We start from the raw sequence: 18,468 nt of genomic DNA, 5'->3' as shown, positions 1-18,468 counted from the left end.
GTCTCCCCATTGCATATATCTCCCCCTTTAATATTTCTCCCCCTTTTTGAGACTTATGTCAAAGGGTCTATACACTAAGTGTGTATTTATCCAAAAAGTTCTTATTCACTTCCATTACAATCTTGAGAGCAACATACCAGTTGTTTATTGCAACATCTAGTGATATGATTTGGATGGTTGTCTCTGCTGCAAGTTGAACTAAGCTATTTGATGTTGAAAGATTAGGTCTTTCTTTAGTACTATTTTAGCATAGGATAGTTCCTTCTATAGGATTTCCATGTGAGGGGTCAGGGAGGCTTGAATCTAGATTAACTTGGCTCTTGTATTAGCCTCTTTTGTCGTTAATACAACTAGTTCCTTTTATGTGTGAAGTGTGGAATGAAAGTTCTTCTCACTTTGAGTTGGGTTTTGTGGTGATTTCATACCAAATATTTTCAAATTTATTTCCAGACTCAGAATCATCTGGCTCATTTCTGTGTGAAGAGTGTGGGGTCACACAATTTGGTGTATAGTAAGAATATACTCTCAAGTACCTTCTTCACTTTTTCTATCTTTGTAGCCAATTCAACTTGTGACAGTGCTATTCCATCAGATATCTTCCCATTTACCTTTCCTTGAAACTTCTTTTCAGACCATTTCATAAGTTTTACATTGCTTTCTTGGTCTTTATTTGTCACTTGTTCAACAATTTCTGACAATTGTTCCAATATTGGCATGGTTTCATCAAGTTTTTTCAAGCTAAATGCATCTATAAAGATGTCTTTGATTTCATGTAGTGCTTGCCTTTTCTTATACTCCTTTCCGAGTATCTCTTGGTTCTTCTTCCTTTCCAATGCCTCTTGCATCTCATTGATTTGTCCAAGGTTCATGGTTGCATAGCCATACTTTGGTATAACAATTTACTCATCTAATGTTGGGTCTCCATAGTGAAGTACCCTTGCAACCTTTGTTGAGCTTGAGCTTGGTGCTAAAATTTGTTCTGACATTGCATCAGTGCTCAAATTTTGAAGGACTTTGGTAGGAGTGCCAGTTGTTGGTAAATTAACCAATCTCTAAATGGCTTCCTACTCCTTTTCCTTTGGAATGTCCTTTTCTTCTTCTGATCATCCTTGATCAATCACAATTATTTGTGGTGCACCTTGTCTTTGTCTAGTAGGTATAGATGCCTCTATTTGTCTTGCTTGTTTCTTTGTGAGCTCGTCTATAGTCTAAGTCTGTTGTTCAATCATGACAACTTTCACTGTGGTATCAACCTTTACTGATGTATCCTTTGATGTTTGTATTGGAGGTTGACCACTAGCAGCTATAGGGATGGTAGAAGGTGTTTCTTGTGTATTCACCTTATCCCTAGTTATGTCAGCTACTACTTTCTGTAACTCATCCATATTGAAAAGTACTAGATTATCACCTAATTTGGTGTGTAATGTAGATTGGTCAAGGATCTTCTTTAGATCCTCTATAGTTAGTGGATTGATGTTCTGGGCTGATCTATTATGAACATATTTTACTTTTATTATCTTTGCAAGTGTGTTTGTGACATGTGGAGGGCTTAATGGTGGCAGTTGTGTGTGTGTTGTACACCTTGATTTTTTTGTTGCTCCTCAGCTGTTGCCATTTCATTATTTTTCTGTGGTGCCCCCTCCACTATGTTACCCTCCTTTTCTTTCTCAATTTCACCTTCCTTATTATTCTCCCCATCTTCTCCATTGTTCCTTCCCTCAAAGAGATCTTATTCTTCTTCCTTGATAGTAGTCAAGCCATATATCAACTTCCACATTTGAGTGGACTTCTTTACAACATCTTCAATCCTATTTTGAAGTATGTTGAATACCCTATACCTGGGTGCAAACTTGCTGCCATGTTTCTTGTTTTCCTTTGTTATTTTCCCTTTTGACAATTTTGGAATCACTTGTGCCAATGTAGACTCTCTTATTTCCTTCTCCATATTTAGGGTATAATGCCATTTATTCTCAACAATTGAATATAAATCCTTAGGCATTGTAGTGTCAAATCCAAGTGGGGTATTCTTGAATTTTTCCATCATGGCATACGCTAATTCTTCAACCTTATTTTGATCTTCTCTAATTAATTTATTAAAATCAATATTTTTCAAACCAATTATGTTTGCATCATCCCTAATATTATCACAAATATTTTCAATATTAGACTTGGGAGCATTAATTATCACTCTAAACTAGCTTGTGTCCTCTAACTTAGTCCTTTCATCATTAGACTTAGGTTGTGCAACACATTGTCTCCTTAACTTCTTCTGTACGAGACCTTGTTGTTTAGTATCCTTCTTCTTTTCTTTTATTTTCTCCTTAGCCTTTTGAGTGGTGGCCCTTGTGGTTGCTCTTGTGGCTGGAGTAGTAGGCTTTATAGTGCTTGGTTTTGCAATTTTCTTACCCTTTGGCTGAGCTATAGACGATGTCTTAGCCTTTCTCTTCTTTGGTTCTTTTTTGGCTGGTGCTTCCTTGGCTTGTTCCTCCTTGACACCTTCTTCATCTTCATCTTCATCCATACCTTCGGTCAGGGCAAGAGATTCTTGGCCCTGCTCTTGTTCTTCCTCATCATCATCATCATCATCATCATCATCATTGCCTTCACCTCCCTCACCAAACTTGTCTTTAAGGTTATTTACCATTTTATCCTTCTTCTTTAGAGTTGAGTCAGTTTTCAACTCCATTTCAACCTTGGATTTGACAACATCATAGTTACCAAATATTTTTTTTGACTTATCAACTTCCTCTGCAAGTAGTGCAGTGATGGTAGCTAATGCCTCATCTATGTTGATTTCATAAGCCAAAGGACTTATCCATCTTACTCTAGGTACTGAAGCCTAGATAAAGGTGTAATCAATGTCTACCAAGAAACATATATCATGTTAGTACTTCTCCACCAAGGAAACTGCAATTCTCAGCCTCTGTTTCATTGACTGCTTGAAATCCTCAAAATAACTAGTCATCACTGACTCAAAATTGTCTCCCATTTGTTCAATGTACTCATTTATTTGTACAACCATATACCTATTGGTCTTCCATCCTAACTTACCAAAAGAGGGAAACTCATTTTGAACATAGAAAAATATACATATCAATATTGAACCAAATTTGCATTGAGCACTTTTAGATCTCCTTATTGCTCCTAGGTTTTCAATGATTTGCTACAACTATAGCTCTGCAAGATCATAAGTATGATGCCTTTTCACAATCTTATATCTTATATCAACTACAATACATTGCATACTATTTAGTTGGCTTGACTGATAGAATTTGTGATATGACCCTTACTACAAATTCAAGAAGTGGATCCTTGATGGTATCGATTGTCATTCCTCTCGTTCCACTTTGCCCCAGTATTTTTCTCAATTGCTTCTTTTGGGTCACTCCTTAGGGTCTTGGGCCATTCTAGGGTTGGATATCCTATAACCCTATGCACAATCCTCTTTGATAGTTTGATGGGTCCTCCTTCTAGCCATAGGCATCCATCATGGATTCTACTTAAGACAATTCATATCCATTCCATTTTGAAGACAGTGGATAAATCTAGGGCACAGGTTAAGCCCTTCCTCTCTATGATTTAGAATTATTCTCTCAACACTCCATTTTCACATAGTTTATCATATGCCTGATGAATTTCCATGTCTTCTATTCCTCCAACCTTGTAGTTATAACATTTTCTTACATCTTGAACCATTACGACCTTGGGTGGAATAATTGATAATGCACCTGCTAGGTCATTTTTGTAGGAAACCTCTAGAATAGCCCTAAAGTCTAGTTGTTTTACCTCATTACTAACCAATTGAACTTCAAATAGTTCCTTATTTTTAGGATTCCTAGAACTAGATGCCATTTTGCAAACTAGGGTTTCAACAAATATAAAATTGCATAACTGTGTAACTCGACACATGAAGAATACCTTTAGATTGATGGAATGATGCTTGATTATTACTGAAATCCATGCAAATGCTTCAATCTTTCTTGAAAATCACTTCTTCACTCTGTTCATTCTTGCTCTATGTTCATAATGACAAAAAAATGAGCAAAAATCTGCCTTATACCCTTTCAAAACATTGCATTTAATGCATGGTGCATGTATAGTTGTAAACTTGACTTCTATGAAATTTCTATTTCACTCAACATCTATTAGTTTTTTCATCACTTAGCAGCTATTACTGACTCAACTTCAACTAGCTTTGGCTAACAACTTGATATACACTAGAATTTACTCGGCAATTGAAGAGGATTTTTCACACTCAGTAGTAAGATGAAAACTTAAAGTTTGACATTGGTTTTTCCTTATTGACTTGCATCTTTATTCATGCTAGTTTACCCCTTTTAGTACTAACTTATCTTGGAACTGATTTATGATGAGTCATTTAAATATTAGGCCCACATACCTCTTTTTTCTTAGTTTGATGAGATGCGATAATTTGACCTTTCAGGTGAAGTGATCCCTTCATTTGATGTACTGCATCCATCATTCTTTGTGCATGTTTTGTTCATCTCTCTTTTGATGTGCTCAACATCTACCTTGCCTTTTCCCTTATTAAACTTTGAGTTAGGTACCTTTTTCCTTGTTGGGAAATTCTTATTGATATGACCAATCTTCAAGCAAATAAAGCATGTAGTTTGACTCAACCATCTATTATAGCTACCACTGAAGTGTGTTCTTATACAATTCTTAGGGATGCGTCCATACTCTTGACAATAATGACAGCTATATCTTGTATTGTAATCCAAATTATAGGAATTTTCATGGCTTCTTCCCTTGTTTGATGACAATGTGGACTTAGATCTACATTCAAAGGCCTTGTGTCCAAAATTCTAACAATTGTAGTAGTGTCCTTCAAATTTTGGTATATGCATAGTTCTGGTTCTGCATTCATGTGCATGGTGACCTTGTTTGTTGCATTTGTAACAATGTGTCATGTTCTTTGGCTTAGCATTCTGACTAGCATTCTCGCTCTTGCAAACATTAGCTATGTGTCCTTTCTTTCCATAATGATGACAAGTAGGTTTAGAATTCTTACCTTTATTGTTTCTTTCCTCTGTAGCTTTGGATGATTCTCCTTCTTCAGTGCTTGTATAGCCCAATCCTATTGTGTCTTTATAGGATCAAAGGGACTTTAGTAGTTGCTCAAAGTACTTGATGGCTTCATTAGGCTTGGTTAAAATTTTAGCAAACTCCTTTTCTCTTTTCAAGTCATTTTGCAATTGTTAATTCTACAAATTCAATGTTGTTATCTTAATGTCCTTGACATTTAACTCATGATGGGCATTCATCATTTGGCTTAGGGTGTTCAATTGCATATTTGAGACCTAGATAGCTCTACTGATTTTTCTTCCAATCTATTTGACAAAATTCTTTTGTCTTCTTCAATCATGGCCTTATCTCCTATAGCTTTCTTCTTTTTCTCAGTCACTTCACATAGAAATATTGCTTGTGATTCTTGCTTCAACTTGAGATTTCTGATTTCTTCAGCTTGTGCTCTTTTCTTGTCCATGAGATCTACAATTGTTGCATCAAATTCATAGGAATTACCATCTACAAATTTTGTGTCAATCTCTTTGTATTGAGTGTCATTTTCTACCATAGAAATCTCTTTCCTTCTCTTTAGCGAACTTCTCAAGGTATCTCTAGCTTTATTCAGTTGTTGAAGTAAGAGATGTATCTTAGTATCTTGATTTTCAATGGTCTTTCCCAACTTTAAACCTCCATCTCAAGATATTTTCTCCAAGTTGTAAGGCTTCTCCTGATGAGGACTCAACTTTGATACCAATTGTTGGAAATAAAAATGAGAAATGTATACTTCTAAGGGTGGGGGGGTGAATCATAAGTATTGATCTCTAACAAATAAAGATTTTAACTTTAAAAAAATGCATGCATAAACATATTAAAATAATATGTAAAGTAAATGCATAAACACTTGACACTAGATATGATTACCCAAAAACCCTCCAATGAGAAGGTAAAACTAGGGTGGGGATGACACCCACAATTCTTCACTACTACAACAATAAAGTTCACCTGTTAAGGTTACATGGTTTGACCATTCTCATGATCTACTCTATGAAAGGCATGCCCTATTAAAGGCTTACAAAGGATTGTTAGATCCCACCCTATTAAAGGATTTTAGCACCCTGTTAAAGTGTGCCTAGCTAAAGGATTTTAGAACACTCACTTGGAATGTCACCCTATTAAAAGATTTCACAATAATTGTTAAGTCAAACTTAATACAAAGGATTTCATCCTGTTGATACAGTTGTTAGAAAGTATAGAAGAATGTTTGATCTGATACACTTAGAATCTGGTATTGCTTATTTTAGATCTCAATTCAATCCTTCTTGATCCTTTCTGATCTGATATCAAATTGTTGTATCCTCGATCCTTTATTCTGATAACTAATTCTATAATTTTGTCCTTCTTCTAAGTCACCCTTGAATATATGCTAATCAATTCACCCCTTTCAATTCCTTCAAATCTTTGCTAGTATCACCTCCTCACATGCATTCTCTAATACTATCTCTCACATTTTGAATTATGGGGCTTTGTCTCCCTTTAAAAAGACTTTGGTGGCTTAGGATTAGGTATGAATCTATGATTGAGATTCATCCATTTTTCCCACTCTATTCCTTCTATTTTTTAAATTGGTTTTATGTTGATTGCATAGGGAATCCAAAAAGATTTGATCTTATCTTCAAAGCTTTGAGATCTATCCATATGTTAGCTCAAAAATGGTTTACATAGTTGTTTGTGCCATCAAAAACAACTAGATCAATTTTGTGTTACTCAGTACTTATTAATACTAATGCTCAAAACATACTATAATTCTATCTAGCTTGACACTTGAACTTTCTCGACACTTATTGTTCACTTGGCACTTGAAACTTGCTTGGATCTATCTATTTGATCAACACTTGAACTACTCGACACTTATTATTTACTAGGAACTTGATTTACTCAGCATCTATAGATATTATACTCGGCATATGTTACTAGCTTGGCATGAACTTAGTAAATTTCTTAAGTGCGTTGACACTCAATTGTCAAAACTAGTCTAAGATCAATATACATGGTTTTTCACTTTGGTGAAATAGTGGGGCTTCTTTCCTGTAGAACCTACAACCAAGGTTCAAGTCCCCATAGGGCCATTCTGTATTGTGGATCTTAATTGAGAAAGATTTTCCATTGACCCTTGGTGAAATAGTGGGGCTTCTTCCCTATAGTGCTTACAACCAAGGGTTAATAAAATATTTATAATCTAAGTTAGGACACAACTCATGATCCATCTCCTACTTGTGGTTCTACTATGGGTTACCATTGGTTGTCATGTGTCGGAGTCATAGGTTGTTAGTACTAGGAGTGGTGCCCTTACTGTCTATGACCATTGTGCCCTAGCCATCCTAATGCCTAGAGTGTGTATGTTGTGAGTTTGTTGACAGAGACTTCGCCTTGTAACAGTAACAGTATAAGTGATAGACCAATATGCCTTCTACGCTATTTCTGCTAGGTCTGGGTTGGCTTCTCCTATGCCTTCAGGGGGTAGGGTTTCCTCTTATACCAACATGGCTACCTTTGAAGTAGGTCTTCATGGTGTTGCTCATGCTATCCCTCATGCGAGTCTTTTTTCTCATCCTCATAAAGTTTCCCATATAAGTGTATCAAACCCTATAAGGGTTTTTTTAGATGCAGAAATAGATGATGATATTTTCAATATGGTAGAAGAGCTCTCTTCTCTTGCTACCATTTTTCACTATAAAGTTTTTTGGCCTTCTCTTGCTAATCTTCATTCTTGGATCTCCAAGCATTGGGAACCAATTTTAAACCATGATGTTCACATCTTTCTGAATGCTAACGGATTTTTCATAGTAAATTTTAAAAGTGCTAAAGATAGGAAGACTATTTTGTGTGATAACAAGTTTTCATGGTAGGACAAATATCCACTTATGGCCAAACCATGGCATATGGGTTTCGATCCACTTACAAAATCCTTTAACATGGTTCCTATCTAGGTTTGAATTTCAAATCTCCCAATGCATCTCTAGCTAGATTCTATTTATAAAGCTATTGGGGATGCTATCAGTGATTTTTTTATATGTGGACTCAGACACTTTAGATATTCTCCATTCGACATGTGCAGAAATTCTTGTAGATATGTTATTTGAAAGGGCCTTCTAGAGAATATTTTTTTGGAATACTTGAGGGGTTCTTGGACCCAAATGTTGGATTATGAAGGTATCCCTTTTCACTATATAAAATGTCATATGATAGGTCACATTGTTTCTTGTTGTGCTACTATGAAGACCAAATCAAGGCGACCACCTTCCTGGTGGTTAGGGGCCTCTTCTGAGCACTATATAGTGGTTAAGTCCATGGATGCATCTCTAAAACCTGTGGATGACTCTCCCCCTATGGATGATCCCCCTACTAATGATCATTTGGTGCTAGTGGTAGCAGAGGAAGTTTGAACTTTTGGTCAGGACCCTGTCCCCTCTCCTGCCCTTGCCCATGTATCAGATGCTCCTCCTAGTCCTGTTGGGGGCCAACCATCTATGGGATATCCTAGGGAGAATGTTGTTTCTTTCCATTCCCTTGGGTTCCACTATTTAGTTTCTTTTGGGGATTGGATTGCTGAGGCAAAAAAGGTGGAGGATTGTTGGATTGTAGTGAAAAGAAAGAAAGCTAAACCCTCTGCTCTTCCTTCAGAAATGAACCTCTATTCGTGCAAGGGAGGATCTAAATCAAAGGGAAAATCATGAACTCCCTTATAGTGATTGGTTTTTTGGAGGTTGATCTCTCAGTTTGGTTTTTAGCCTTCTAGCTGGGTGTTTGGTTTTGGTTGGTGATAGGCTTTTCTATCACCATGGTTATCCTTTTTTTGGGGGGTGATTGGTTCCTCTTTTGTTTATTGTAATTTTGCATCTGTGCTTATTGAAAATCTTTAGACTTGTATAGGGTTTCATACACCCTTCAAAACCTATTTTACTTAATAAAAAACAATATATATACATACATATACATATATACACACACACACACACACACACACACACACACACACACACACACACACACACACACACACACACACACACACACACACACACACAGACACACACACACATATATATACTATATGTATGTATAGATATGTGTATATACATAGGGGTCAACACATCCTAGTGAGCATCTTGATAATCAATCTTCAGACGACATTGTGAGGAGATGTCATGATGAGAGTCCCACACTTGACGATTTATAGTTTTTTTTTTTATATTAATAGATTATTTGATCTAGACTTTCATCCATATTATACATGTTATTTGTTATTTGTTATTTGATCTAGACTTTCATCCAGATTATACATGTTTGATGATTGACATACATATATACTATGTTTTTATATGTTAGATTATATTGGATTATGTTAGACTATGTTCTTTTACATGTTATATTATGTTGGATAATGTTCTATTATGTTGGATATTATGTTATATTATGTTGGATAATGTTCTAGTTATGTTAGATTATGTTGGATTATGTTAGATTACATGTTCTTTTACATGCTAGATTATGTTGGTTTATGAAATTGATGTACATACATGATATATGAAATTAGTTACAGTTACAGTTAGCTAATTAACTTTACATAATTCCTAATTCCTAATAATGCAAGTGATATTTAGATATGATTAAAGTCTAGTCCTAATTTCATCTCCTTAAGACAAGTGTGTGAATTTCTTCCCCTCAAGGCACATGTTCTAATTAGTCGCATATAGGTTCCTTATTTCAATAATTAGTTACAAATCATAATTTAAACTTCACAAGTTAAATGAAAGAGTAAAAGTAATATATAATTAATTCAACCAAATTTCAAATTGTTGAACCAAGTTTCAGATTTCAAATAGTGCAACCAAATTTCAAAATGTTCAAGTTTTTTCAAATTACAAGTTTTTTCTATCTCGTATGGAGTGGGTTAGCTTGTTGCTAGATAAAATTTAATATTCTCTTGTAATCATCAATATTGAGCCTCCACATATGTATTCTAGGTCCTTTGACTGGATGAAGAGTTAGACAAGTAGAAATAATATGGTTACTATAGTGATATACCTTATTGTAAGGTTGATAATTAGTGAAATGAATCCCATTATTAAGTACTCTATTTTTCTTCAGATATGTTCCTTGTACAATGACAAAACCTACATATAGGTCAATACATAGATGTACATACACATACATGATTCAACTATATACTAACCAGTGGGAAACATAATTCCATCACTTATTCCAATCTTTGTTAGCTCCTCTCTTTGTATGGTGCAACACAACAAATAATAGATAACACCTTCTATGTTTTTAGATTATGTTATGGCTACAAAAACATTGCCTATACAAATTATATGTATATAAATTCCATGTGTCATGTACATGAGTGTATATATATATATATATATAAACAAAAAATACATGAGTATATTATAAAATACATACCAACTTTGATCAATCATGAAATATGGTCATAATAACTAGAAATCAATGTAATATCATCATAGTTTTCATCCTCAAACTCATTTGTATTGATAGCATCTAGTGGCACCAAAGTCCATTCACCCACATATCTGCATTCTTGATTAATGCAACCATCATAGTTTTCATCAATGCAATTAGGAAAAAAAATGAGTATTCTTTTGTGTACAATGACCACACATTACTATCTATACTCATAACTAAATGCAAAGATCGTGCCTTCTCTACCCTCTTGCATGCATGCATTGATATTATATTGACACTTGAATGTAAGGTCTATACATACATATAAAAAATGAGCTTTAAACATGTGGGTACCATAATAAATAGTTATCACATAATGTATTAAATATAAAATTGATTTAATTATAATATTCAAATTAATTTATACTTGATACCTCCCAAAACACTCTAAATGGTATGACTCGATACCACATCATGAGAATTATTAATGCGATATCCTTTATAGTTCATTTGATACTTTCTTAGAGAACATTTGATACAAGCTCCTACACCATCATGCACACCCTTTCCATGCCCACTCTCAAAAAAACTCCAAATGTGTGGTATATTAAGGTATCAATGATATCTACATAATGCATAAAATGGTCTAGTTGATTTGAATTATGTTGCACGTCCATCTAACCATACAAAATATTTTTCCATTTTTATGTCTTTGTTTTTCAAATAATCAAAAAAGTCTTAAAACAATGTTCTACAAAATGTGTGTTGTGTTCTTTGACATCACTAATGTAAAAGTGATACTCTTTTTTAATGACTTGTGCTTGATCTATACTTTACACACCATCCAAATAAATTTGTGCATGTCGATAAGACACTTGAACCATAATAGTAAACTGCCCTGTATATTAGTATTCCACTTGAAGTTTTTTTTGAGAAATGAAGGGGTAATTCTTCCTTTAAAAATTTTCTGAGTGGGAAAATTTCTCTTAGTGTTTGAAACTATTATACTTGCCACTTAGCAAAAAAAGCATGACATATATATGGTTGAATCAATTTAAAAAAATTTGACATAAATTCTCCAATAGGTATGTCATCCTCTACATATTCCAACCTTGTTGATTCTTTTCCAACTTTTATTTCTGACTTTATGTACTTATATCTCTTACATTATACCATCCTCATCATATTAATATCTTCATCTCGTAGAGGAAATTTTTTCAGGTTACCACATGTTTCACAAGTTCCTTTTATGCAATCTATTTCACCTATTGCACGATCGTTTGGTTTGTCACATAAGATTGATGTTATGAATTGGTTTGGTTGTTTATGAAAAGAATTTTGAGAATGATCACTTTCTTCTATCATCTTTTTGAACCCATAATAGTAAAAATTAAATTCAACATGATATCAACAACAACATGTTTCAAAAGATTTATTTATCTTCACAAAATAGGGTTCCAATGTTTCAAACATTGTTTTTCCAATCTTTGTGTTGGGATTTAAATTAAAAAATGATGGATACAATTCATGTTGCATGGAAGACAATCCTTAGGCCCAATCCTCTACTTGATGATATCTTTTCTATTTGGTGAAGGACAAGTATTATCAATCCAAAATTGAATGACTAAGTTCTTAACTGTTTCCACAATCCTATTAGATCAAGGAACTCTACACATTAGCACCCAATTTCCTTCTAATGTACTATCATCCAAATTGTTTCTCCTTTTTATATACTATAATATCGTCTTTCAACTATACCCAATATGAGATGATAGTGAAGATATTTGTCTATTTTTCCATAATTTCAGATGTCAATATCACTCTTCATGCAATGGATTTATTTGCAAATCTAGATTTTTTTCCCAATGGAATGTAACCCTTCCTTATCACTTTTAACAATATATTTTTTTATTTTAGAAGTCTTCCTATTATTTACACTTGTATCTGTACCCAATAGTTTCGATGTCTCTTTTAATTCATCTTTAATAAGTGAAATTGATAATAGTTGAGTTTTCTCCACTCTATCAAGATTCTCAAATTGTACAATTATTTCTTTAGACTTTTTATTCAATTTCCTCTTTGTAGTATGTGTAGGTTGACTAACATATTCTATCAATTTTTCCACATCCATTTCATTTAAATGATCTATGATTAATTTTTATCTGCAAACTTTGAGCTAAATTAACATTCTCATTTGTTGTTTGATCTTAGAATGTAAGAAAAATTAAAATAAAGACTTTAGCTACAACTTCTCTTTAGGGTCCACATATATGTATATACATAACAAATGAACTATTAAATATAATTTTATCTAACCTTCAGATGGTCCTTCTTTGATATCCATTCCTTCATCTTCAATTTCCTCATGTCCAACATTTTCATCATCTACTACTGCATGTGCATGATATAACAAATAAAATCAAGCAAGTCTGTAAGGGGATTTGTCTCTAAAATTAAAAATCAAACATATAAAGTTTTCCTCTAGATAGGTAGAAATCTATAGAGAGATTGTACTTGCAAGAGATGCATGCATACATAGATGTTTGAACTTGGGATGAACCTTCTCCAACCTCAGTGGGTTTTCCTATTTCACTACATCCTAAAAAAATTCATAATTTAAAACATCATAATTAAAATATACCCTAATTCTAACTATTCATAATTTAAAAACCATATATGTAATAAACCCTAATTCTACATATTCATAATTAAAAAACTATAATGTAATAAACCCTAATCCTAAATATTAATAATTTAATAAAACCTAATCCTAAATATTCATAATTTAATAGACCCTTAATATTAAGTTAATAGTATCCCTAAGGTTATATTTACCATATCTCTAATTGGATAAACCCTAATCCTAACTATATACATCCAAAAAGTCTACAATATGATTATGTTCACTATATGAACTAAATATGCACATTGGAAAAAATATTGCACATGCACAGATCTTTCCTCCTATAGTATCCTGCTAAATTTTTTTTGACAATTTTCATCTTATTGTTCATCAGTTCTTCTTCATGAATATTTACTTGCTCTTTTACCTTTATTTCCCATGTCGCAATTTTTTTTTCCAAAATTTTAAAATAGACAAGTTGAAAAATATTTCCTCCTTCCCAATTGAAGTGAAAATTATTTGATTGGATTTAAATGTTATAATTTAAAAAATGAAATTTATTTATAAGACAATTTTTATTTTAAATAACCCTAAACACAGACTTTACTCTCGAAACTACCTAATGTAGTTTTCTTACTTTTGATATAAACTATAAACTTTTGTTGCTATCAAAACTAATGTTTTTAGTTTTGATAGAAACTTAGTTTCTATCAAAACTGGGTAATTATAGGTTTATTCTAAGTGTAAGAAGATTTATTGTGTTTTCTTGGCTTCCAAGCTCAATTACTAGGTCTAGATGGAGGACTAAAGTCATGTCATTTTACATGATAGAAGTACTTTGAACGAGTTTTCTAATGACTATGAATTTACTACATTTTAAATTTTTTAGGTATACTTTTTTACACGAGAGTTAAATAGAGATTTGTTATAAAAATAAACCTATACATTGGATGCTCATGGAAAAATAGTAACTAAGAGAATTATTTTTTTGAAAAATAACTACAGTCTTTGTATTTCAGTCCTCTTTCAATAAAAAGAAGAAAATTTGAAATTGGATAAATATATAATAAGTTACATGTGTCAAAAACCATGTATGTCCAAATTTGTTTTAGGTCAAATTAAAATATGATAAAATATTAAATACTAAGGAAAAAGACATCAGATCACCTCCATGATTTTGGTATGGATGTTAAAAAACTAAATTTGAAAGAATTGCATTGATATCTATTGTAGAAATAAAGTTATGTATGTATAAAACAATGTCACTTTTTAAAAATAAGGTTTTTGATAACATACCGATTTTTGTGGGAGAAAAAATAATTCAATCAAATCAATTCAATTTAAAAAAAAAATATATATTTGGATTCCACATATAAAATCCTAAAAGACTCTAATTTACTTCATCTCCAAATTCCTAACTATTAGATGACAATTTGCATCCGAAAGTGAAAGCTTTCTTGAAAATTCATTGTTTAGTGTCAGTTTAGGCAAAAGAGTGTAACCCACTATTGTGGGTTCACCTATGGGTTATCCACCAGCCTCTTTAGGGCCTTGACCTCCATTGCAAGCCACTTCCCAACATGACATACAAATAACTTACCCTAAGCTCAGTACAATAAAAAGATCTCAAAAGAGTATAAAATACACATCAAATCTTAAACAAGCAACTAGAAAGCACTAAAATATTATTGATTATAATCATAGATTCCACCAATATGATCATCCTAACATGATTGATCCAAAATCAAGTGCACATAAACTAAATCCATGTCATAACTATTGGAAATAATTAAGACTAGCTAGGTTACTGAGGGGGGAGGGGTGAATCAATAACTTCAAAAAATTTAAATCAATTCAACAGTTAACAATATAAATCATTCACCATTCATTCTTCTAATCTATTGCATGCATGATAAAAGATAAGCATTCATAACACATGAACATAGTATTTTGGTGACCCAGAAACCTTCCAAATAGAAAGTAAAATTGGGGTAGAGATGATACCCACAAAACTTCACTACTGTAGTATAAAGTTGGCCTGTTAGGGCTTACATTGACCACTTCTGATGATCTAACCTATTAAGAGCAATTTGGACTGCTAGATCCACCTTGTTAGAGATTTTAGAGACATACAATGAAGTATGCACTCTGTTAGGAGATTTATACAAAGACTGTTAAGTCTACCTTATTAACGGATTTAGAAAACTGATTCACCTGTTAGGATGAAATAGTAGATCTAATTTACAACTTGATTGTTGAATAGATCTTGAAGTATAGATCATCTCTTATGACTGATATGTCTTTGTTGCTCCTTAATGACCTTGCTAAATACTCTGCTCTACTACTGATTTGCATTCACTCTTCTATAAACATTACACGTCTATTCCATTAACATTCCATATTAATACATTGCAAATGGTGCAATACATTACATATATATACCATTTCAATATTTACAATTACAAGGTTGGCTAAAACACAAGTGAACAAAATATTACTGAGTTAGCCAAACAGTAGAAAAATTAGGCTCTTCAAGCTGACTTGGTGACCTTCAGATACTCAACATCATCATGCACTCGGTAGAAGTAGAAGCTCGGTCCATACTATTCACACAATATAGCTTGGATCTTGGTAACCATTGGAGACTTGGTAGATATAGTTTAATTTAGTACATACTAAAACCTTTCTTTACCTTTCTATCACTCAATAAACACTACACATCCCTCACTTAGTAGAAACTAGCTTCATATTATTCAAACTGATAACTCGGTAAACACTATGAAGCTTGGTGACCATTACCTGTTCGGAGAATACTGTAAGCTTGGTAGACATTGTTGAACTGCACATTTACTCGGTAACTTTAGGAATGCTCAGTGTGAACTGCTTAACTGTTGAACTTACAAGGTAACCACTAAATGCTTGGTATAACTTGTAGACTGAGTGATGAGCTTAGTAACCTTTCATAATCAAATAAGTGTTGTCACTAATGAAAAATACAACATAATTCCAACAATCTTCCCCTTTGACATTAGTGACAAAAACACTTATGAGCCAAAACTTATGTACACTGACAATCTGATTTTTGATTTTTCAAAATTGATCTTTGTAAAGCTGCTATATATACATATCTTACATATATCCCCCGTACATATGGAATAATATATACATAGCTTTTATCTGTACATATATCAATCGATTTTCTCCCTTGATTTCTCCATAAGTCTCTTACTATCTCTTTACTCCCCCTGTTCTAATTATCTCACACTCCCCCCTTTTGATAATAATGCCAAAGAGATATGCAAATATTCAAATAGAAACATCAAAATGTGAGAGAAATTTGAAGTGTACCTTGAGAATAAGAGTCAATGTCTTATCCCAATTATCTTGCAAAATTTTGCAGGTGGAGAGTGCCACTTGAACTTCTGCAAAAAGTTCAATCATTTGATCTGCTATTGAAAAATTGTTATCTTGGACCAATGTTTTTGAATATGCAATATGTTTCTACATTGGGTCCATAAATAGAAGGATCATATTTTGGATATCAATTAGTGTAGACCTGATCTTGGCTTCCTCTCTAAGTAACTCTACCTGCATTTCTCACAAAAATTTCACCTTCATGTGATGTGATGATCTTGAACTTGGGTCAAGCTATAACCTTTGAGCACTAGCCTTCATGTCCACATCAATCTTATTTAATTTCTCCTTTATCTCCTTGGTATACTCAGTAACATCACAAAGCTTTCCAAAAAGTGATGTTACATTTGTGAAGGATTGTTCAAGGTTGCTCAAAATTGTGGATAACTCTACCTAATTTATTGAGATGTGCTGAGCAATGTGCTCAAGCACTTTATTGTCAAATTTCTTTTCTGCCTTCTCAATGAGCTTCTCTTGGCCAGAAGTTTCCTCACTGAACTTATTCACATCCTCTTCTAATTGTAACAAAATGTGTTGAGATGAGTCAACATCAACACCTATAGCCTCAGTAATTATATTTTTGGCATTCCCAATTATTATAAATTCTTTGTCTCTCTCATCTCTAAGCTATTTTTGCCTTGCCTTTTGTTCTAAAAGCCAATTGACCAATATCATTTAATTAGTTGTGGCAGTATCTAGATCTATCTTAGGAATAACAATTTCTTTGTCCAAGTCCATGTCTTCATCAATTACTTTGCCAGTAAGTAGAAGTTTTAGAGGAGTCTTTGGTTTTACTTTTGAGCTTACTTCCTTGGACTTAGAAATGGAAACAATAGTAGAAGTAGCTGGACTTGTACTAAAAATTTGAATTGGTCCAACTAAAGGAAAACTAAAAGAAGTACTAGTTGTATCCAAAATTGATGTGCTTCCCAAAAATGAAGTATCAATAGGTAATGTACAAACTGGAATATTTACAATTGAAGTTCTAACTGGAACAAAAAATGGTGTAGTTAAAATTGTAGTTGAAAAAATTATAGAGAAAACTGGCAAACTTACTGAACAAGCTGTAGTAAAAGTTGACACAATTGGAGAACTAGTAGCTATGCATACTACTGAAGTATATTGCTCGGGAGTTGATAAAGAGGGCTGCAACTCAGTAGATGAAGTGGTAGACACTTCCATTGTAGATACCTGGAGCTGTGAGGTAGCAAGTGTAGATGATATTTTTGAGGTAGTTGCAATCATTCCTATTGAAGCTAACTCCATCCCTAATGATGTTGCTGGCTTAGGTGGAGAGTGAGGAAGGGAAGCAATGACTTCTACTACAATTTTCATTGGATCATCTCCTTCATTTTATTCCTTGTCTTCCCCTTCAACTTCTTCCTCTTTCTCTTCATCATCAACCCTTAGTGCTTGATAGTCTTCAACATCAAATGTAACACATGGAGTGTTATCCTCTTCATCATCATCCTTTATCTTCACTAGATCATCACTAGGCTTATGTAGATGATAGATGTTTTTCCACATGTTTTTTGCATCTCTTACAACATGCTCAATATCTTTGATTAAAATCAAACATGTGTGGAATCTAATCATCATTTTAACTTCATTATTTTTCATGGCTGCCTTCACTTCTACATCTATAAGATTAGGCAATAATTTCTTCAAAGATTGTTCATAAATATCTTTAGCTGTTTGTGCAACTGATTCCCACCTTGGCTGCAATCTCACTAACAATTCTTTTGAGATTTGGGGAGCAATCTAGTCTGGGGAATACTCCCATTTTCCCATTTTGGTGAGTACTAGCTCCTCTATTTGCATCTTCTTAGCATCAGTCCTTGTTTCAAACTTTAGAGCATGGAAGTTTGTGATGCCAGCTCCTTCTTCCATCTATTTTAGTCTTTCCTGGAAGGTAAGTGGGGGCTTGCTAAGCACAA

The sequence above is a fragment of the Cupressus sempervirens genome, chromosome 10 (assembly GCF_028749045.1).
Source record: "Cupressus sempervirens isolate cs-2001-9-10 chromosome 10, ASM2874904v1, whole genome shotgun sequence".
Taxonomy (NCBI): Eukaryota; Viridiplantae; Streptophyta; class Pinopsida; order Cupressales; family Cupressaceae; genus Cupressus; species Cupressus sempervirens.
The sequence above is the reverse complement of the archived record's forward strand: the minus strand, read 5'-3'. Positions refer to the sequence as shown.